Source organism: Saccopteryx leptura, chromosome 3 (genome assembly GCF_036850995.1).
Source record: "Saccopteryx leptura isolate mSacLep1 chromosome 3, mSacLep1_pri_phased_curated, whole genome shotgun sequence".
Lineage (NCBI taxonomy): Eukaryota > Metazoa > Chordata > Mammalia > Chiroptera > Emballonuridae > Saccopteryx > Saccopteryx leptura.
In genome coordinates, this window is record NC_089505.1 from 52,904,734 (window position 1) to 52,928,982 (window position 24,249).

A 24,249-nucleotide genomic window follows, 5' to 3' on the forward strand; every position below is an offset into this window, starting at 1 on the left:
AACTCAGCCACACTCACGGTGTAGACTCTTGAAAGAGTGGGAGTGATTCGTCTCTGCTGCAAAATGAAGTTTTATGAGATATGAAATACTGTTGTTCAACAAGAAAAGCCCTGGACTGTTTATTCTTTTCCACGTTATTAATTTTTTTTGATACCAAAGTTATCCATGCTTGACATTACAGATCAGACAGGGGGGAAGCTGACATTTGACAGTCCAGCTGCAGTCCGCACCCCCCACTGCCCCCGGCAGTCTGTCCCGGGGGACCGCACCCTGTCGGCCTTTCTGGCAGCGTGCCACACACTTTCGGGAGGCGTAGGTATGCCAGGGCAGCAGAGCTCCAGTTCTGATCTGTTTTGTGGGACTCTCCAACCTTTGCAATTTAAAATTGGGTTTTTAATACTTCTTTTATCCTATACATTTCCACTGTGCTCAGTGTTTCTAGAATGGCCATTGCCTAGGAAAGAGGATGAAGGATAGTGGAGGAGACATAGGCCAAGGAACAGGCTTCCTCTCTGCTTTCTGAGGGACCAGGAGCCACCATCATGGCCATTCACATGCAGGTTCCCATTGGATTCGGGCAGATGGTAAAAAAATGGCGGAGTCGGAGGATGGTGGGCCATCCTATTTATTGGTGTCTCACCAAGACAGGCGAACCACAAGAGAAGACAAGGGAAAAGCAGAAAACCAGCTTTTCCCATGGAGGGCAAGGGATCAGGGAGGCCCCTGCAATGGTGATAGCAGGAACTGAGAGAGTAAGCTCCCGGACTGCCCCACTTTATAGTGCAGAAATCAAAACCTTTAATCCGTTATACAAAATAGGGAAGTCTCTGATACAAAGTTCACCCCACATCAAAAAGGGTGGAAAAGCTTCATCCTAAAACCAAGCCCCAGGCTACAAGGATCCTGCCTGCCCACAGTCCGCCCCCAACACACATTAATATCACCTGGGCAATGGGCTTTCACGTGGGCAGCGCCATCTTAAACAAAGTGAGCATAATATATTTTATCTGCCCAACACCAGTGGTCAAATAAATCATGTCGCTGAATCCCTATCTGGTCTAAGTTTGTTGAAGGTGTGATGGTCAACACAGTGAGATACCTGTGTTGACACTAGTGCAAAAAGCAAAATCTTGGTGGTTTCTGACCAAGCAGGAGAAGCCAGGGAGAGAATGGTTGTCTCCATTTGATAACTGGTTCTGGAATATTCTGCGAGAGTAGTAAATGGATTATTCAGGACTCTTAACTTCCCCTTGACCTCCTGCTGAGAACCAAGTCAGGGCTCATTAGCACTTCCCCCAGAAGCCAGCTCTTGATGGGAGGAGAGGTGAGAGCAGTCAATTTCACCACTCATTAGCAACTCTGGACATAGTGGTGGCAGATTGAACCAATTGGCAAAATGAAGTCTGCTTCTCTGGGGGCAGCTAGCCACTGGCAGGTCATCTGGCGTGGACTGTCTGCTGGTCTCACAGATCAATGAGTAAGACATTTTTTCAGGTATTAGTTACTTTATATAAGACCTGAGTGGCCAGTATTGTGATCCTCAACGTAACAGTGAGACTGCAGGAGGGAAAATATCTCATGTATAACAAACACCACAACCTCCATGGTTGTCTCACTGTTTTATTAGGTTCTGTTAGGTGCTATTCTTATCTAAGGACTAAGGATCATGTTTGAAAACAGTTTGGACAACTTTGTCTGGAAGGACAGCAGTTTTCTCAAGTACCACACAAGGGCCTGCTCTGATCAGCCTAACTTGATACTTGTATAATATTTTGCTGTTTGCAAACCACTTTGATATATCTTTCGATTTTCTCAACCACTCTGTCAGGTCATGACTTTTCTTATCTCCATATCACTGATGTTGAAAGGTCATAGGAGCTAACTGAATCTCCCAAGATCACATCAAAGTCCAAGGCTCTTTCCCTGATCCCAGAGTATATAGAGATAGATATACAGGATCTTAACAAACAGTGACAGAAAGGACCTCTCTTAGCACTGCTTGATGAAGTGGGGAGTAAGAGTGATTCAAAGGACATCAAAGTGCCCCCTGCACCCTAACATGAATATAAACTTTAATAAAGTTGGTTATCAAGAGTGCAGGTGGAGGGTTGAACCAGCTAAATTAGATGGGAAGGATTTTTTTTTTCTTGCCTACTCATCTTTGGGACGTTGGCTTGTTTTTATAAAATGTGACCCCTCGTGCTACAACACAGATGAACATGGAAGACCTTTAACCAAGTGAAGTAAGCCAGACACCAAAGGAAAAATGTCTGCTTCCATTTTGACGAGGTTCCTAGAATAGATACATTCACGGAGACAGAAAGAAAGTAGAACAGAATTTCCAGGGCCGGGGTAGGAGGAATGAGAAACTATTGTTGAATAGATGCTGAGTTTCAATTTGAGATGATGACAAAGTTCTGGAAATGGATAGCAGTGGTGGCTGCACAAGGTTATGAATGTACTTAATGCCACTGAATTATACATTTAAAATGGTTAAAATGGTAAGCTTTATGTTATCTGTATTTTACCACTTTTATGCTCATCATTACATTGAGAATCACAGTACTAGTGACTCAGTAATTATACATATAAAGTAACTAATATCTAAAATATTGTCTTGCTCATTGTTAGCACACAGTCAACTCTGAGTGACCTGCTGATGGCAAAAAAGACGAGGCTATATATCACATTTTACCACTTTTTCAAAATGTGGTTCTTCAAGTGTAAAATGTTTAAATTGGGGATTCTTCGGCAATCGTATCCATGGCAATCGGCCATGTCAACCAGTTTAACTACTTCCTTTTCTGGCTGAATAAACGTTTTGATTTTTAAAATATCTTCCCCAAAGTTTTTGCCTACTGGCTCTTTTTTGTTAGTTTTCTTTTGTTTCTGTTTTTAAGCTCAGACAAAAACCTCTTCTGAGTACATAGAATTGCAGGTAGTTCTTCTCAAGGTAATTGTTTCTTCTTTGTTAAGTGATTGTTTTTTTGCTATATTTCTCTAAGTTCCTATTAGAAGATGAGTTGAAATTTCCTCATGATTAAAAGCAACTATCTCATTTGGATCTGACCAAGTTTGGAAACATTTTAGTAAATACCAGAGGAGAAACTGGAGGTAACACAACACAGCTATTGTTTTTAAAAATTAAGTCTGCTTCTTGCCTTATTCAATTTCTCATCTTCGCTAATCTATTGAGCCAGTATTGTAAATCAGAATGTGTAATTTCTAACAGGAGTTTATTCTCCTGTGCAGAATTCTGGGGACAAAAAATTAGCAAATACTGTTAGGAAAAACTGTCAGAGATATGGAAATAGGCATAAAAGATCACTGGATGTCCTTTCGGTGATGAGCTGCGCACTGAGGAGCCTTTGTCTCTCTAATGACTGAGACATGTTACAACTCTATAAAAGAATGAGGAAATAAAAGAAGTGGCAGATCAAGATACAAATTCCTATCTATTGCTAAGTGAGGCTAAGCTGGCAGATGCAGTTCAGGTCTGTCGGCCAGCAGACCGGGGACAGCTCTGGACAGGGCCAAGCTATCTCCACCAGCACAGCTCAGCTCACAGGAAATGTGGCTCCCCAGCAGAAGTTAGATGGGAAGAGGAGACTTTATCTCCCCAGAGGTTATGAGGAAAAGAGGCCCTGGTAGGTTCCTCATCGTCATCCCGGCATGTGGATACCCTGGGTCTGTTTCCTGGTCAGGACACACAGGAGAAGTGACCATCTGCTTCTCTACCTCTCCCATTCCTCCTTCTCTCTTTCTCTCTCTCTCCCCCTCCAGCAGCCATGGCTTGGTTTGAGCGCACTGGCCCGGGCACTGAGGATGGCTCCTTGGAGCCTCTGCCTCAGGAGCTAAAAATAGCTCAGTTGCAAGCATGGCCCCAGATGGGCAGAGCATTGGCCCAGGCGGAGTTGCCGGGTGGATCCCAATGGGGGAGTCTGTTTCTCTATTTCCCTTACTCTCACTTGGAAAAGAAGGAAAAAAAAAACCTAGAAAAAAAAAACTTAGAAAAGAGGCAAAGAATGTCTAGGTTTCTATTTAAGAAAACCCCTCCCGCAGTATGAAAGCCATGAGTGGAAAGAGGCACACTCCAGGCCCTTGTACCTTTTTCTTCCCTCCCTCTCTGAAAATCTTCCCTTTTCTGTTTGCCTACTTTTAGTACCAGTTGAAATGTCACATCTTCTAAGAAGTCTTTACTGAGTGCAATCCACTGAATTGTGTTCCCGCCCTCCTCCCATGCACACACATGCACAGAATTCATGTTTAAGCCTGAATGCTGAAATAACGGTTTTTGGTGATGGTTCATAGGGTTAGATGAGGTCATGGAGGTGGGGCCCTCATGATGGGATTAGTGTCCTTATAACAGGAGACACCAGAGAGCTTGCTCTCTTGTTTTTTCTCTCCCTGATCATGTACAAAGAAGAGGTCATCTGAGGACACAGTGAGAAGGCAGACATCTACAGACCAGGAAGAGAGGCCTCACCAGACACCGGCCATGCTGGCATCTTGATCTCCAACTTACAGCCTCCAGAAAGTGAGAAAATAAATATTAGTCATTCAAGCCACTGAGTCTTTAGTATTCTGTTATGCAGCTTGAGCTAATACACTGAATATGTTCCAAATAAAGTTAATTATGTGTTCCTCAGTACTATCTCCTTTTATTAAGCTCTCTTTTTTATTTCTCTTTACCAAGTCAGACATAGATAATTTAAAAAGTCAGATGATACTACAGAGCTTATAATTCGACTCTCCCCAAATCTGTAACCTGAGTCCAGATCCCCAGGAAAAAAAATTCTCAACTCTTTCAATTGTTTCTTATGGATTCGAGACCCATTCAGAGCTAAGTAATTTTTAAACTACTATTCCCCGAGTTATCAGTTTTATGCATTAGACATTGACTTTCTATTAGGAGGACTTAGCACTCTTATACTCCACCACTACTTTTCCTCCTTCCAACCTCACCGTTTAGTGTATTCCGTTTTCAGTTAGTATTAAGTGTTTACATTATTTTGATCATTAAATTGTCATCCACTGCCAAGCCAAATACTATGATAAAGTTCCATTTCTTTCCTTGTACAACTTTATTTCCCATAGATATTTTTTTTTTTTTTTGTATTTTTCTGAAGCTGGAAACGGGGAGAGACAGTCAGACAGACTCCCGCATGCGCCTGACCGGGATCCACCCGGCACGCCCACCAGGGGCGATGCTCTGCCCACCAGGGGGCGATGTTCTGCCCTTCCAGGGCGTCGCTCTGTTGCGACCAGAGCCACTCTAGCGCCTGGTGCAGAGGCCAAGGAGCCATCCCCAGCGCCCGGGCCATCTTTGCTCCAATGGAGCCTTGGCTGCAGGAGGGGAAGAGAGAGACAGAGAGGAAGGAGAGAGAGAGGGGTGGAGAAGCAAATGGGCGCTTCTCCTGTGTGCCCTGGCTGGGAATCGAACCCGGGACTTCTGCACGCCAGGCCGACGCTCTACCACTGAGCCAACTGGCCAGGGCCTTTCCCATAGATATTAATAAACATTTTTTAGCTTATATTTTTATGTCACTATAATGAATTCTTTATAAATTGTCCAACAGAACTGTAACTTAGGAGACTTGACAAAATACAATATACAGATGATGTATTATAAAACTGTACATCTGAAACCTATATAATTTTGTTAACCAATGTCACCCCTATAAATTCAATTAAAAAGGAAAAAAATAAACCTCTTCTACTTAAAATTGTTTTTTAAAAATTCAAAAAAAGAATTGTAAAACTCTGAATGCCATTTTCCATGTGATTAAATCACCACTTACTCCAATATTTATTTCTGCTATCATATTTTTAAACTTTAAGTAAAATTTATTACACAAAAGTTGTCACATAATTGGATATTTCCCTACTTTGTACACAATTATTCTTATTCTCTGCAGAAAAGCTGCTTCTTAACTTCTCAAGTGATGGGAAATACTAAATCTTGACTCTAGCAGAATAGTAGTAAAAATGTCTCAGTGATTTAGGTTGAGAACAGTACCTGCCTCTTACTCTGTTATCAAGAGTGTACAAGTGTGTTTTTATTAAAAAATACAAAATGACAGACGTAAACCATTGTATGTTGTCAACTGAAACTAGCAACTGATGGTTACAGTAATTTTCTTAAAAATTAGTCAACCTTTTCTTCAGCTATTTCTTTCAACTGACTTCTCAGAAGTTTGGGGGAGGAGCACTCCCTGAGCTTTTCTCACAGTTCTCATTAGCAACAGGAAAGCACTGTTCCAGAGATTAGAACATGTCGCCTCTCTTACCACCTCCCATTCTACACAAGCCACCCATTCCACAGTCTCTCTCTTCTTCTGGGATTTCTGCGACTACAATTCATTAACAGATCACTCCAGCAGCATCCAGTAAAGCAGTTCTTAGAACCGTAGTTGGATCAATGATCCCTTTTTCTACCATATTCACAAGATCTCTAAGTATAGTATAGTGTCATACCCAATTTCTGAGGAGCTTGGCATAATTTTCTCAATTATCAATGACCCCCTAATATCTGCATTCTTCGCAATACTCATTGCAGAGATTTAGAATCTTTTTTAAAAATATATAATTTCTATACTACTTGTTGGTATCTTTATTAGCTGGAATTACTGAATCCAAGGCTGGAATTCACCAAAACAAGGCATAACCCCTCCCAGAACAAAGCCTCCTTCAACAGACTCTCATGCAGAATAGAGGGCAGCTTTTACTCTCTTTCTTTTCACTCACTTCAACATCACTTGTCCTACCAACCTTTGGCACAGCTACTCCATCTGAGGGTTTTACCAGATGTTCATTTAGTTTTTCCTTTTCATTTTACCAGTTGTTATATCTAACCACTAAATGATTTCTTGAATACCTTATCCAATTTGAGCCTCGTCACCTTTTTCTTTCAAGAGCATCATTTTTGGGGGTGGCAAGATGGCGATGGAGTAAGCGGATGTACCAACTTCCACCTCCCAGAACCAAAGTGGATTACAACTTAATTTAAGAACAATCCTCTAGAAAAACCAATTTTGGGCTAAACCAAGAGGAATCTATAACCAAAGATCACCGAAAAAGTCACACTGAGACTGGTAGGAAAAGCGGAAACACGGAGAGGGCTGCCTAGCTCCCAGGAGTGAGCAGCAGCCTGGAGGGACTCACATGGTGGAAGGGGAGTTTCCCGGAGAGGGGAGGGTCCTGGGCCCCAGGTCCAAAGCCCCAGCCTGCAGCCTCAGAGCCTAAAGAGGCATACAGACAGTATTTAGCTGCGAAATAAGCCAGGATACTGTCTGTGAGAAAGAGACAGATTTCTCAGTCTCAGGATTCATCTTAAAGGGACCACGGAAAAAACCTTTTTCATAAGCACTCACCTGGGGATCCGGGGGACAGGTTGAACTGAGAGGACCGGAGTAGCAGGAAGAGAGTGTAATCTAGGAGGCACAGGGAGAAACACTTTGAGGGACAGCCACCCTAACCCCTAGGCTGAGTCACTCCCCAAATCTAAAGTGAATATTTTTTCTGGAACTAGCAATACCAGCAAAGGGAAACAAGTCACCAGCCAAACAGAAGCTGTCCTGCTGCAGTCAGAGCAAAGAATCACATAGAAACAGAGAGCCATCAGGGGTACACTATTGAGTGCTGAGGTCTGAGCTATATTGCCACCCCCCTCCCCACTGCTGAGTGCTCGCTGGAGCAGACAGCAGTGGGACATGAGAGCACAGTCCTGTCGGCAGAGGTCCAGGCAGAGGACCAGCTGCAGCTGTGGACGGGGTGCACAAAAGCAGTCAGACCTGTTGGGGACCGAAATATAAACAGGGTGTTTTTATATCCAGGGGACAGGTGCTGGGCCTAACCACCCATCTCACCTGCCCAGTTAACAAAGAGCTATACCTGATTATTGCTTGTCCCACCCATGTTCTCCCACCAATAATAAGCTAGTTTCTTATTGGTGTAAAGTTAGATCTAAATGGTATGGTAGGGGTTGTCTTTGAGTTGTCTTGGAAACAATTGAATTGCTAATGGACCACGTTTTTTCCCTGAATAAAGACGGATGAGCTTCTGGAGGCCGCCATTGCATCGGCTTAGGAGCAGTAGAGACTGCTCGCCGTGTGGTCCTCCCGAACCCATCTTTATGTATATATCTTTAATTTTCTGTCTATCATTTATTTAATTCCATACCTTTTCCCATTCAAAGACCCTGTAACAGACTTGTCGTGGCTGGACCTCGACACAGACCCATGAGGGCAAAGCAGAATCCAGGGAACCCGCTGAAGTGTGTGGCTGGGTATGAGCACAGTCCCGCCATAAGGGGTGGGGTGGAGGCTGGGGGCTGGCCAAGGCTTGCAGCCCAGATGCAGGAGCACAGTTCTACCCACAGGGGTCAGGTGGAGGCTGGGGGGCAGCCAGGGCTTGCAGCCCAAACACCTGAATGCAGTCCCACCTGCAGGGGCAGGGCAGAGGCTAGGGGCCAGCCAGGGCTTGCAGCCCAGGCCCACAAATGCAGTCCAGCCTGTGAAGGTGAGATGGAAGCCACAGCAACCACAGAGGAGGGCTGGCACAAGCAACGCCTGTACACCTAGGGAACACAGAGGCCATACCCCCTGGACTCCTGTGGCCACATCCTTCTTATACACAGACAGAATAGGAAGGCAGAGAAATGCAACCTAAATGAATCAACAAGAGAAATACTCAGAAAAATATCTGAATGAGATGGAAATAACCAAATTACTGGATACAGAGTTTAAAATAATGATTGTTAGGATGCTCAAAGATCTTAGAACAACAATAGATGGACATAAAAAGCACCTAAATAAAGAGGTAGCAAGTACAAAAAAGGGCATTGAAATAATAAAAAAGAAGCATTCAGAAATGACAAATACAATATCAGAAATGAAGACCACACTAGAAGGAATTAAAAGTAGACTGAATGAAGCAGAAGATTAAATCAACGATTTAGAGGACAAGATAAACGAAAGCATGGAAGCAGAGCAGCAAAAAGAAAAGAGGCTCAAAAAGTCTGAGGAAACTCTAAGAGAGCTCTGTGACAACATAAGGAGAAATAACATGCACATCATAGGGGTTCCTGAAGGAGAAGAGAAAGATCAAGGGATAGAGAATCCGATTGAAGAAATCATAGCTGAAAACTTCCCTTAACTGATGAAGGAAAAAGTCACACAAATTCAAGAAGCACAGAGAGTCCCATTAAGGATGGGCCCACACTAAGACACATCATAATTAAAATACAAAAATTAAAGATAAAAAAGAATACTAAAAGCTGTAAGAGAAAAGCAGTCAATTACTTACAGAGGAGCCCCCATAAGAATGATGACATTTGACTTCTCAACAGAAACATTAGAGGTCAGAAGTGAATGGCTAGAAATATTCAAAGTAATGCAAAACAAGAGCCTACAACCAAGACTTCTCTATCCAGCAAGGCTATCATTAAAATTGAAGGAGAAATAAAAAGCTTCCCAGACAAAAACAAAAAACAGACCTCAAAGAATTCATTACAACCAAACCAATGCTACAAGAAATGTTAAGGGGCCTGCTGTAAACAGAACAAAGGGGAGAAAATCTAGTAAAAGAGGAACGTGAATTTAAAAAATAAAATGGCAATAAATAACTACATATCAATAATAACCTTAAATATAAATGGATTAAATGCTCCAATCAAAAGACATAGGGTAGCTGTGTGGATAAGAAAACAGGACTGTACATATTCTGTCTACAAGAGACCCACCTCAAAACAAAAGATATACATAGACTGAAAGTAAAGGGATGGAAAAAAATATTTTATGCAAATGGAAATAAATAAAAGGCTGTGGTAGCAATATTTATATCTGACAAAATAGACTTTAAAACAAAGGTTATAGTAAAGGATAAAGAAAGTCACTACATAATGATAAAGGGAGCAATCCAACAGGAATATATAACCATCATAAATATCTATGAGCCTAATATAGGAGCACATAAATATATAAAGCAAACTTTGCACCCCCATGTTTATTGCAGCATTGTTTATAATAGCCAAGATCTGGAAACAGCCCAAGTGTCCTTCAGTGGTTGAGTGGATTAAAAAGCTTTGGTACATATACACAATGGAATACTACACAGCCCTGAGGAAGAAAGAAATCTTACCTTTTGCAACAACATGAATGAACCTGGAAACTATCATGCTAAGTGAAATAAACCAGGCAGAGAAAGAAAAATATTATATGACCTCACTCATTTGAGGAATCCAGTGAACAATGTGAACTGAGCAATGGAACTGAGGCAGAGGCAGGATCAAAGGGACCAGAGGGAAAGCGGTCAGAGGGAAAGTGGAAGAGAAGATGGGATCAGAGAAGAGAAAGAGATTGATAAATTATATATACATAACACAACATTATAGAGAACAGGACAGCAAATCCTGGAGGAAAGGGGGGAAGACATTGAGGGGAGAAGGTAAGGGGGGCTGAGGGGAACATGAGGGTAGGGGGAGGTATATTTGGTGGGACACTTGTATCTATGTAAACACAATAGATTAAAATCATAAATAAGATAAAATGTTACTACTTTTCTATTTTGAGAAGATGCAAAGGCTTGAACATGTTTTATTTACATTTATAATTGTAATATTTGGAGAAATAAAATTTTAAATTGCATTAGTTAAAAAAATAAAAATAAATAAATAAATAAATAAAAAAGGAGCATCATCTTTGGTCACAATGACCTCTCCAAGTCCTGAAACCGAACATCTTCAATATTTTGAGTCCTTTTTTCTTCTCCAAACACTGCACCACCAGTAGTAATAGCCATGTCTTTAAGCTGGTTATTTCTATTTTCATCAAAACCTGGGGCTCTGACTGCTTCCTATTGTATCTGAAGACCAACTTTTAGCTTATCAAAATGAATGTACTTAGAGCTTCTCCATCAACACTTTCAGCAGTTATGACCGAGGGCTTATAGTGAGCATCGGCAATTTCAAGAGCAGGTACAATGGACTGGACAGTAGAGATTTTCTTTTCACTCAATAGCACATAGGCATCTTGTAATTCACTTTTTTGTTTGTTTACTATATTAATAAAGTATGAGGAAATATAACCTTAACCAAACTTCAGATCTTAATAGTTTTTAATTCATCATTCAGTGTTTTTCCATCCTTTAAGGTGATGATGCCCTTTCTTCTAGACTTTTTCATGCCATCTGAAATGATGCTGCCAATTCTATCTCCATTTGCAGAAATTGTAGCAACCCCAGCTATTTCTTCAGGGGTTGTCACAGGTTTAGACTGCTTCTTAAATTCAGCAATTACAGTATCGATAGTTAACATCACATCTCTCCTGAGTTCCAGTGGCTGAGCACCTTTGCTAATCTTCTCAAAACCTTCCTTGGCATGGAGCAAGCCAGTGCAGTAGCAGTGGTGGTGCCAGCCCCAGCCTCTTCGTTTGCATTATCGGCAACATCTTGAACAAGTTTAACGACAATATTTTTATCGTTTAAGTCAATGGGCTTACAATGGTCACACCATCTTTTGTTACTTTGGGATTTACCCAACTCTAATAATTAGTGTTCTTGGCTTTGTCCCCATAGTAATGACTACAGTATTGACTGAAAGGTCTACACTTTGAAGTGTTAAGACTCAGTATCTGCACCAATTTTACAGCTTTGGCATAAGCCCAAGTGAGATGAGGAGACAGTGCCCTGGACGCTGACCTAATCTGGCAAAAGGACTTCATGCAGTCAAATATTTGCTGCAGGCCAGCAACCTGTCAGTAATAAATAACAGAGAGTTCTGTTGGCATTTATTTTTAATTTTTTTTTAATTTTTTGAGAGAGAGAGGCAAAGAGACAGCAAAGGAGAGAAAGAGAAGGTGGAAAAAAAATATGAGAAGCCCCTATTTATAGCTGCGTCAACTTAGTCATTCGTTGATTGCTTCTCCTAAGTGCCTTGATGGGGGTGGGGGGGTTCAAGTCGAGGCAGTGACCCCTTGCTCAAGCCAGGGACCTTAGGCCCAAGCCAGTGACCTTGGGCTTCAAGCCAGCGACCTTTGGGATCAAGCCAGTGACCCCGGGATTATACTGATGATCTTGAGCTCAAGCTGGTGAACCTGCGCCCAAACCAGAGGAGCCCATGCTCAAGTCAGTGCCCTCGGGGTTTGAACCTGGGGACTCAGCATCCCAGGTTGATGTTCTATCTACTGTGCTACCATCAGTCAGTCTGCTGTTACATTTTTAATGTCCATGAACTTTATATTATTCTTCCAACTTTTCTTTTTGTTGTTCTTTCCTCCTGCTAGCTAGTGCTTTAAATGCATTGTGTACTTGAATCCTCAAAGCATCTCAGCAAGGTAGCTGTTGATCCCATCTCTTCGATGATAAGAAAAGATTCAGAAGGGCAAAGTAAGTAATTCAAGGTCACATAGCCAATATGGGCCAGAGTTGAGTTTTGCATTTTTTAAATTGTGGTAATGAACACATAACATAAAACCTACTCTCTTAAAAAAAATTGTAAGTGTTCCATACAGTATTGTTAACTATATGCACATTGTACAGAAAATCTTTAAAAAATTTTTTTCATCTTGCATGACAAACTCTATATTCATTGAACGAGTTCTCCCATTTCCCCCTCCTTCCAAGTTCTGTCAACCATCACTCTGCGGTCTGCCCCATGAGTTTGACTACTTTAGATACTTCATAAAAGTGGAATCGCGCAATATTTGTCCTGTGATTGGTTTATTTCACTTAAGATGGTGTCTTCAAGGTTCATCCCCATATCATGTGTGACAGGATTTCCTTCTTGTTTAAGCCTGGGTACTAGTCCATTGTGTATAGTATATACCACATTTCCTTTATCTAGTTATCTGTTTGTGAACTTCATTTTTACTTCTTGGTTATTGTGAATATCGTTCCTTTTTAATAGCAGGCTCTTCTTGGTTTGGAAATGCATTCTCTCTCCAAGGCTATTCACTATATAGGATTTTTGTTTTGTTTTTAGTTTTCTATTTCTTCTAAGCTTTTTGCTATTCACTTACTTTGATTTCTATTTCCCATGTTAAAAACTTTCTTCAAATGTCTGAGGATACTTGAACTGTTCATTAGACACTAAAAGGTTGATTGAAACTCTATGTATCCACGGAGAAGGAGTTTGTCCATCTATGTGTAATGTTTAGGGTAGGGATCTGTAGGATAATTCATCAAAAATTTGAAGTTCTTGGCCTCCCCCTCTTTTTTCCCCAGAAACTCCGTCCTTATCTGCATATCCTTTTTGGGGGCCAGAAAGAACCCAGTAGTCTTCGATCTGGGGACTGTATACCCAGTGTCACCCCCTAGGAGTAGGGGATGGAGGCAGGGGTTTCCGAGCCTTCTGGTTTAGATGTCAGTTTCACTCTCAGAACAGCATTTTGCCCCCTCTCTGCTCTGACTGTAGCCCTTCTTGACCTGCTCTCCAACAATGAATCTGCTACTTGGGTGCGGAGGGGTGGCCCCTTAGCTGCTCCGGATGGGCTAGAAACCTGGGATCTAATTTCTTCTTAAAATAAATCACAACCAAATCTCTTATTTTTTACTTCATACCCACCACCACCTCCATAGTTCAGGTGTTTCCTGTTTTCCTGTAGACACTTTGTAGTCAGAGTTCTCTGTTCCTCTTCTTCCTCTATTTTTCATTCCTACCAAACCCAGTGACCTTTCTCATTTGTTGCAGTCTCTTCCTCAACTCTCTTTGCCTTTTTTTCCCCTACTGCTTTCATTTTAGTGCATTTCCAGGAGGGAGCAGAGAAAAACATTCATGTTCCATTCACAGTGTTTAATTGGCAAGTCACGTAAGGCCACCACTTCAGAGGGTAGGTGCCCCTGCATCACACTTAGGCTCTGAGCCATTATTACTTCTCTGCCTTCTTTGTGGTCCGTGGTTTTCCCGAGGGCGGTGGTCTCCTAGCATCTCCAACCCCTAGCATAGAGGGCATGCGATAGTTATTTATTCAGTTGAATGGAACTTAATTTACATGGTTGCTACTACCCATTGGGAAGCTGCAGAATAAAATAAATGACCAGTTACGGCCTCACTGGTCACCCGTTCTCCCATACAGATGGTGCTGATGAAAGCACTGTCTCAAGGTTGCAGCAGACAGCAGAGCCCCTCTCCTGCTGTACCTTGTTTATACCTTGTTTACAGCATGTCCAGCCTTTTTCTGACTTGTTCAGAGAAGTGCTTGTTTTACTTAGAAGTAATTGCTTTTCAAAAGCTGGCAATTCTCATTAGTTACCAGGTGAGTGAGTCTAATAAGAAAAGTCTCCTGACTGAACAGGGAGAAGCAGCAGAACAAAATGTAAAGTGGGATTGTTTTCCCACCTCGCAAACCAAATAGCTCCTGTGCTGCATGTAATTGAAAGAAAATTGACATGTGTTATCAAAGAAGCATTTTTTTTCTCTGCTTACAGAGAACACTAGGCAGGTAGGGGAGAAATCTCTGAGGTCCAGGAAACAGCTATGCTGAGGTGAGACCTTGCCTCTTAGAGATGTAACTGGGAAACTTCTGGAAAAGCCTGCCTGCTTTCCTGTGGTTGCTGAGTCAGATGACCACTATCTGGGTAGCTCAGAACGACAGGCTGAGTGTTCGGCTCTCACAGTTCAGGAGGCCAGAAGTCCAAGGTGAAGGTGTCAGCGGGGCTGGCTCTTTCCGGAGGCTGCGAAGGAGGCTCCATCTCCTGCCTCTCTCCTGCCTTCCGGAGCCAGCCAGCAGTCCTTGACAGTCCTGGTCGCTGTTCATCTCAATTTCTGCCTCCGTCCTCACATAGACTTCTTCCTACTGTGTGTCTCTGAGCCTCTTTCCTCTTTTAAGTTATTGGCTTTAGGGCCCATCCTAATGAAGTCTAACCTCATCTTAGCTTGATTATATACTGCTCACAAAAATTAGGGGATATCTTATCGCTTCATATGATAACCCCTAATTTTTGTGAGCACTATATTTGCAAAGACCCAATTTCTTTTTCTTTTCTTTTTTTTTTTCTCTGAAGTTAGAAACAGGGAGGCAGTCAGACAGACTTCCACATGCGCCCGACCAGGATCCACCCGGCATGCCCACCAGGGGGCGATGCTCTGCCCCTCTGGGGCGCTGCTCTGTTGCAACCAGAGCCATTCTAGCACCTGAGGCAGAGGCCATAGAGCCATCCTCAGCACCTGGGCCATCTTTGCTCCAATGGAGCCTTGGCTGCGGGAGGGGAAGAGAGAGACAGAGAAGAAGGAGGGGGGGAGGGGTGGAGAAGCAGATGGGCGCTTCTCCTGTGTGCCCTGGCCGGGAATCGAACCCGGGACTCCCGCACGCCAGGCTGACACTCTACCACTGAGCCAACCGGCCAGGGCCAAGATCCAATTTCTAAATAGGGTCACATTCTAAGGTTATGGGTTGACAGGAATGCTTTGGGGACACTATTCAATTCAATACATGACCTAAAATCATTTATCTTCCTGCCTCCTAGTTTAGTTATAACTTTGGAAACTACATTTGTAACCAAATGCTTTCAGACAATTGATATAGGAGAAGATGTTTGAAGCTCTGGAGAAGGTGCCTGGATGATGAGGGAGACAGGCTTGCAGGTGAGGCTCCCACACTTGGGCAGGGGTTCTTAACCTTGGCTGCATGTTGGAAACACTCCAGACTTTAACTTGGGCTGTCCTGGCATCAGTTGTTTTAAAAGCACCCCAGGAGATTCCAGTGTGCAACCCAGATACTCACCTCTGTCCCAGGCACTTTTCCTGAGACACCTGCTGGTGCGGCCGCCCTCTGGCCCCGCTAATCTCTGCCGAGGCAGGTCCTGCTCGTGTGTGCTCTCGCTGGCTGCTGAGATCTCAGCACCAGCGCCTGGGGGCTTATTTCTGTTCCTTCACTTGCTTCGAATAACAGCTCCTTCGGTACTGAAAACTAAAATGTTAATAAAGAAAAAGAACATTTGCAGAAGGATGTGGCCAAGAGGGAGATTAACATTTAATTTTATTTTTCAGAAAAAAATTGTACTTATCAAAGTTGCATGTGAAAAACCCCCAAAAACTACAGAGAAGAAAAAAAAATTACCTATAATTCCATCCTTTTGGGGAAACAATGGTGTAGTGAATGTTCTAATGCATCTATAAATATAAATACTATGTATTTTAAAAACATGTAATTATGTGGTTTTGAGGATTGAGTTCTTCATTTAACAATATCTCATTAAATATATGTCAATAAAGTATGCATATCAATAAATGTTTCTCATTAAGTAGTCTTCAGATTTTGAATGGCTACATTTTATTCCTTCAAAGAGAATATACTGTGATTATTTAACAATTACTATGAGAGAATTTCAAATGGAATTTTTTCTTGTCTGATTATTGGGATAAAAGCCAAAGCTGAGAAGCTGAGGCTCTGTTGTCCCTTCATCCTATAGACTCACAGACCCATCCCCACAGGGCTCTACTCACCCCCCAGCCCCACCAGTTGTAATAAGCCCAAGATGTGGAAATTGGAGAAGACTTTGGATGAGGAGCCCCTGACCTAGGGGAGTGCTCCATTAGCCCCTCATCCAGATGTACTGTCGGGCTTGTGAGGAGAGACAGGTGTCTCAGCCCGTGAACATTTGCTTAGAGCGCAATTGCTCATCTGTGTTCTGTCCTGACTGAGCAGAAGAGGATCTGGTCAGAGAGGGCACCGCAAAGAGAGGGATCCTCCAGCTCTTGTCCCAACCATGTCATCTGGTGTGATAATGGGCATGAGATGCTATGGCCAAGTGGATACCACGAAGGAAGTCAGGCTCGGGCTGCCTGGCTCACACCTGCTCAGACAGGACAGCAGCAAGATAGTGTGAGCGTTTCTCCTGTGGGTTGGGAGTAAGGAGAGCTTCTGTGCTGGTGAGCACGGTGGTGCACTGGGAAGACGATGCTCCCAGAGAAGGCATGCAAGCTCTGTGCCTCCCCAACACTGACGCTTTGCTCTGCCTCTCCTTCCTCTAGCTGTTCCTTAACAAACCAGAAAGTGTAGGTAAAGTGTTTTCCTGAGTTCTCTGAGTCATTCTAGCAAAGTAGCAAACCTGTAAGAGGTTAAAGAGAACTCCCAAATGTGTAGCCAAGTTGGACAGAAGTGCGGGAAGCCCCAGGTCTCTGGTGTTGCAACTGGCATCTAAGTGAGTGGCAGTCGTGTGGGACTGAGCCTTTCATTCAGGTCTGTGCTAACTCTGGGTACTCAGGGTCAGACTGAATTGAATAGTGGACATAAAATTGCTGTCAGAGAAATGGACGATTGATTGGTGATGGCACATCATATTTGTTGTTGGAGAGGAGATACCACATATGTATACTAATAATTAAGAAAAAGTATAACGTGTCTGACTTGTGGTGGCGCAGCGGATAAAGTGTCGACCTAGAATGCTGAGGTCACCGGTTCGACACCCTGGGCTTGCCTGGTTAAAGCACATATGAAAGTTGATGCTTCCTGCTCCTCCTCCCTTCTCTCTCTCTCTCTCTCTCCTCTCTTTTCTCACTCTAAAAATGAGTAGATAAAATCTGAAAAGAAAAAAGTATAATGCAAGAATTGACTTTAAGGGCAGACTTTACTCCAATTTATTAAATATTAAAAATTCTGTCTGTGGAATTTTAACATTCCTTTTATTGAGAAATGGGGTCCATGTCCCATGCCAAGTCATTTTCTCAGAGTTTTAATCAAGACTTCATAACCTAGACATGGTTGATTAAATCATGGCATCTATTCTCCAGCCCCTCTCTCCTCCACAAATGTTGGAGAGTGGGGCTGAAATCTCCAGCCCCTAATGCAGATGGTTTCTCCCACCACAGGCCCTCATCCTGAAACTATCCAGCTTCTCATCCACCTTAAGTCAGCTCATTAGCAGACAAAAGCCCCTCCTAATCACTCAGAAAATTCCAAGGGTTTTAGGAGCAATGTGCCAGGAACCAGGGACAAAGACCAAAGATATATTATTTATTATACCACAACATAATACTCATTAACTGTTGGGGGGGGGCTGGGGGCTGTAAATCTAAAGAGAAAGAAGGTGCAATGTCTGCTTTTGAGGAGCTCTGAACCGAATGGAGAAGAAAGGGATAAAACAACTTTCCGCAAGTACCCTGAAACGCCCCTACCGGGACTCCAAGGGAGAATGACTAACTGCGAGCTAGGAAGCAGGTGCTTGTAGAATTGTTTTTCTACTAAAGAAGAAATTATTTTCTTGTTAGTATTCCCCTGACTGTTCAGCAGACTGCTGTAGGAGTTTTATTACCGGCACATGGCTCATAAAGTGACTGCCTTTCATAGGTTAGAGCGCAAGGCATTTCCAAGTCAAGCAGTGAAAATTGAATAGGGATGACGAGAAGCACTAGACAAATAAAAATGATCTCTCAATCCATGTTCTTCATGTATATACTGTATTTTATGCAGCAGAAAGGCTCTTGATGTGTGATGACTCTGTTGTGTCTTTTGCACATGTTGCTGCTGTAGATACCAAAGCATTGCTATGAACCGCCACACAGGGGTACAAAGGAAGGCCCACCCCCCCAGAGTTCTAACTCTCTGGAAGTTAAAAATCAAACTAATAAGTCACCAAGTAAAGTGTGTTTTATCTCCTACTTTGACAACTATATCTTCATAATGTCTTGGAAGGAAATTTAGGGTCTCAGTGCTACGCCTGGATGTGGTGGGACGGCGAGGCCAGCCTGTGGCTCCTCCGTCCTCGTTGTCCCGCCCTTGGCTCCATCTCCCACAATGTGGATGCCTCAGCCTGCACTTCCGGTCCCTGCAAACAGCCACCCTCTGCCAGCCCTTCAGGCCAGGGACACAAGCAGCAGCACAGCTGTCAACAGTGGCCTGGGGAAGAGGGCCCCCCAGAGCCCAGCAGAGAGCTTGGCAGCTACAACAGAATACCGTGGACTGGGTGGCTCAGATAAGAAACATTTATTTTTCACACTTCTGTCCAAGATTAAGGTGCCAGCCTGTTTAATGTCTGGTGAGGTCTCTCTTCCTGGTTTACAGAGAGCCAGCTTCTTGCTGTGTCCTCACACAATGCAGACAGATCCCTCATGTCTCTTCTCATAAGAGCACTAATCCCATCATGACAGCTAATTAATTACCTCCCAAAGACCCCACGTCCCGAAATTATCATATTGGAGATTAGGATTTCAGCATATGACTTTGGGGGACACAAATATTCATTCCAGATGCTGTGGAATACTGGGGATACTGGACCCTGCACACCCAGTTCCTAACCCAGAAGGCGAAGGCTCATTAGCTCCGAGCAGGCACATCTTCTTAACCCCGTGGACTCCTGGCCCATAGGGAGAAGTAAGGTGGGGCTTGGGCCAGCGCTGTGCCCTCTGAAGCTCGGCCTGGGGGAGCCCTCTGTCCTGATCTGAGGAACACAACCTAGCCTGCCTGCCGTGCCTCCCGTTCCCACGGGCTGATTTTCAGAGCAAATTCAGAGGCCAGACGTGAGGCTCTCTGACAAAGATGTGGAACAATTTCTTAGAAAACCACATTACATGTAAAAGAAGAAAGACTGAAATTAGGGCCACTAATTTCTATTTTACTTTCTGTACTTGGCTCTTATTTATTACTGCCAATGTAATAACTGGATTTTTTTGTTTGTTTGTTTTTTGTTTTAAATCTCCCCACAGAGACAAAGTGGTTTATTAAAATTACTAGATTGTAATGTCTTTTAAAGAAGCAATTGGCTTCTTGTTGGAGAAAGATTTTCTTCCCCCCACTAAATTTCCTGGGCTCAAAGCAGCATCGCTCACTGAGTCACAGACTCTCCAGGGGAGCGGTTACCTTATCCAACCTCCTGTCCTACTCAGAGCCTTTGTAGAAATTTTGATGCTATAGGCAAGAAGAGGCAACACCTTATCAGTCCTGCCTTTCAGCCAGTTCCCCAGCTCTCAGGCCAGGCTTCCCGTAAGCTGTGGTGGGATTCAGCCAGTTCGCATTGGTTTGGCAGAACCGATACCTAATTTTTTGTTGAGTTCAGTGAACCGGTTGCTAAAATGGCACTTGTAATCAGGGTTCTCTCTAAGGTGGGCACCTGGGCAGCTGCCCAATGTGGAAATCACAAATTTATATTCCTTATTCTTTTTTAACGTTCATCTGTACAACACTGTAATCTAAGCACCTGTAGTAATGTTTATTTCATTCATAGGTAAAAAAAAATTTGATAGAACTATGTTTGTAATATTTACTTATTCATTTCATAAAACTCATTATACCTTTGATGAAATATTACATTTGAATTCCCTTGCATTTGTTGCTCCAGTAAACAAGCATGTAACATAAAGAGAAAAAGTGCCAAACAACCAGGGATGACAATCTGTCATTTGTTTCAGCTTTGTGTTACTCTCAAAATTCCCTCAACATATTATGAGTATTATTTACTATTTTAATTCATATTTTAAAACTCTTTCTTATAACATAATCTAGTTTTATGTACCTCTTTTAACTACCTGTTGGTATATCATTTTTTATACTTAAAACGGTCATTAGGGCAGAAAACTGGTTGTTAAATTATGGCAGCACCACTGCCCGTAAGGATCCCATGAAGAGTTTGGAGATGCTAGTGCCCAGGCCTAGCACCTGATCAACTGACCCCTGAAAACAGGTCTGGTGACTGTATTTTGTGACATTCGAATAAAAACTATAAAATACATTAATAGGCTTGGGAAAATAACTTAAAAAGAACTGGTCCAGTAAGCACAGCACATTCCCGGAATAGATGAGACCAGACTCCCAGGATGAATAAGACAGATGAGTCCTAGAGATAGGGAAGTCGATAGACTCCCAGGATGACTAGGAGCTGATGAGTCCTTGAGATACGGAAGTCGTAAAAACTCCTAAGATAGTTAATGTGACCACATCCTAAGGGATAGATAGGGACATTTCCAGCTGGGGGCTTTCAACTGTATGACTGGTTACTAAGGCACATGACTAAAATTTGATTTGGAGGAGCCAATTGCTAAACGCCAAATTCGCTTCTGTATGAACTGCTTGCTTGCTACGCTATAAAAACCCCTAGATTGTAGGCGCTCGGGGTGGCTCTTGTGACTACCACTCGAGTCCACCCCTGCGCAGGTTTATTTTTCTTTGTTTTGTTCTCTTTTTCTTGGCCATAAAACTTTGTCTGAAACTCTCCAAACGTCTCCAGTGTCTGTTTTACCCGGCGAGTGTAACATATTTTATCAGAACTCCTGAAGGGTTCTCAGATGCCCACCCAGCGATCAGGGTCAGGAGATTAGATAATCTCCCATTGTGCCACGGAGGACAGTGTCCTGGCTAGCAGAATGTCCCACAAGGCCAGCTGAGGTACAAATGCACACTGTCAGCGGTCAGAGGGAGGTGCCTTCCTGCTATCAGCAAGGGGACCGGCGTGACTCTCGGGCTGCGCAATCAGGCTGGAGTCTGGGAGACTTCACGAGCTCCTCCTCTCCCGTACTGACTGCTGTTGGAGAAATAAAAAATTTTAAAACCCCAAATCACAAAACTGTACTTACTGGCAGCAAACAAGCCACCAAACAAGGAGAGAAGGAAGAACACCTCTGTGCCATAGGTAAGTCTGGCTCCTGCAGGGGGAGCATGGCCCGGGTCAGGAGTGGAGGCAGGGGGCTTTTTTTTTTTTAAGATTACAGAGACATGCACTGTAGCAACAGGATGCAGGGAGAAGTCCAACTGCTTAACTAACAGGCCAGTTTTGGAAAAGGACTTGAGGGGAGCACTGAAATTGAAGAATAGACTCTGCATCATAAATGACTGTAAATCCAGCCAATCTCAGAGACTGAAGCCATCTTCTTTTGTGACAAGTTTTTTTGGAAGTGAAGAGTGAATTGCTAAACCAGAACTTTCTAGGAGGTGAGATCATTTCTGTGGCTGGAGGACCAGTCAGAGAAAGCTTATGGATCAGCCTCTGCTCAGTGTCCGCCTGCCACCCAACGTGACGGCAAGCAGCCACAGACAGCTGTTTCCGCAGCTGCAGTTCCTCTAGAGCAGGGGTAGTCAACCTTTTTATACCTACCGCCCACTTTTGTATCTCTGTTAGTAGTAAAATTTTCTAACCGCCCACCGGTTCCACAGTAATGGTGATTTATAAAGTAGGGAAGTAACTTTACTTTATAAAATTTATAAAGCAGAGTTACAGCAAGTTAAAGCATATAATAATAATTATTATTTACCAAGTACTTTATGTCGGATTTTTGCTAAGTTTGGCAGAATAAATCTTTATAAAACAACTTACTATAGTTAAATCTATCTTTTTATTTATACTTTGGTTGCTCCGCTACTGCCCACCATGAAAGCTGGAACACACACTAGTGGGTGGTAGGGACCAGGTTGACTACCACTGCTCTAGAACAACCACTGGTCATGCACTCATTCAGCACATGTTCCTTGAGGGCCTGTTACATACCTGGTACGTGTTAGATGCTGAGGTAACTACAGAAAAAGAGAAGGAGTCACTCCCTCATGCTTACTGTCTGAGGATACATAACAGCACACCAAAACACACAGCCTGTGAGGGGTCCTGATGTGGCCCTCAAACACCCTGACATGTGATCTTAAAAGTCACACAGCATCTCTGCGCCTCAGTTTTCCCGTGTATATGCTGAGGTCTTCAGGTGAAGAAGAAACAGGGTTGCAACCACTCTACTTTTTATATTCATGTCAGACCTTTTCCATGTCACTGTTAGTAAAACTCAGTTTTGTGTGAGCACTTGTGCCCCAGTCTCTGCAAGTCCACAGGGTGGAACCTGAAATTCTAGACACAGACTCTACTTCCATAGGTCTCAATAGACATGGGTGAAAAACAAACAATTTGAGACAGTGAACTTCTTGCTGTTCTCCACCTCCCTGCTTGGAGGGCCCTTGGCTTTCTTCAGAGGAGCCCTCTAAGGCAGGGGTCCCCAAACTACGGCCCGTGAGCCACATGCGGCCCCCTGAGGCCATTTATTCAGCCCCCACCGCACTTCTGGAAGGGGCACCTCTTTCATTGGTGGTCCGTGAGAGGAGCACATGATGCAGTACTCCTGGAGTACTGTATGTGGTGGCGCTGCAAAGCACGGCTGGTGATGCGGGGTGAACGCGTTACGGCTCTGGAAGCGCGTCATATCACCTGTTACGGCTAGCAGTGACCAATATGGAACCGGACATTGACCATCTCATTAGCCAAAAGCAGGCCCATAGTTCCATTGAAATACTGGTCAGTTTGTTGATTTAAATTTACTTGTTCTTTATTTTAAATATTGTATTTGTTCCCGTTTCGTTTTTTTACTTTAAAATAAGATATGTGCAGTGGGCATAGGGATTTGTTCATAGTTTTTTTTTATAGTCTGGCCCTCCAACGGTCTGAGGGACAGTGAACTGGCCCCCTGTGTAAAAAGTTTGGGGACCCCTGCTCTAGGATCTTTAGATGGGTCTCACTTGAGCTCATGAACCCAGCCCCTGTGCCGGCCCAGCCACAAGGGGGCGTGCAGCCTTTCCCTTCCTGCCTGGCATTGCCTGTTCTCCATTTCCCCTACTGCAGCATTAAATTCAGAGGCCCCTGTGATGTCCCTGTCACTTCCACTAAGGGTGCGATTGCCACTGCTCCTGCAGGTGCCCCAGAGCCTCTATCTCTGCAGAACGGGCTGACCCTTGGCCATGGTTCCCGCGGCTCCCTCTGCGGGCTTCGGCCGCTTCCGCCCCTTGCTGTCCGGTTCCTAAATTGTCTGTATCAACATTCCTGAGCTGTTTCAAAGGACTTCAGGGGGACAGCCTTTTCCTCCAACGTTTTGCCACATTTTGTTACACTTGTCCCAAAGCAGCCCTGTCTTGCCCTAGCCTAGAGTTTATTGAAAGACACTGCAACTGGGAATAGAGACTCAGGATCCAGTACCAAAATGTTTGATTTGAATCCTGGTTCTTCTACTTTTTGTAAGATACTTATTCTAGGCTTCAGCTGCTCTGGCATCACATGGGAATGCTAATATTTATTTCAAAAAATTGTTGTGACAATTAATTGAGTTATTACATATCGAATGCTTGGAACAGCATCTGGCACATAGTAAGTGCTCAGTATCTGTATTTGCATATTTAAAGATGGCTCATTCTCAAAGACTACAGGGCTCTTGTTAAAGAGTCAGACAGTGTTTGTATCTCCACAGAGTGTTTATTTGTGTTTCTATCTCTAGTTCCTAGAAACCACCTGAACAGGTTAAGCCTTCATTAGGCAAACAAATGGAATAATGAATAAATATGTAAAACAAACACA

General features: G+C 43.3%; 1 pseudogene; it reads right to left on the reverse strand.

Moving 5' to 3' along the window:
• Positions 1-6,267: 6,267 nt before the first annotated feature.
• On the reverse strand, positions 6,268-23,107 carry LOC136398155 (60 kDa heat shock protein, mitochondrial pseudogene; annotated as a pseudogene).
• Positions 23,108-24,249: the final 1,142 nt, after the last annotated feature.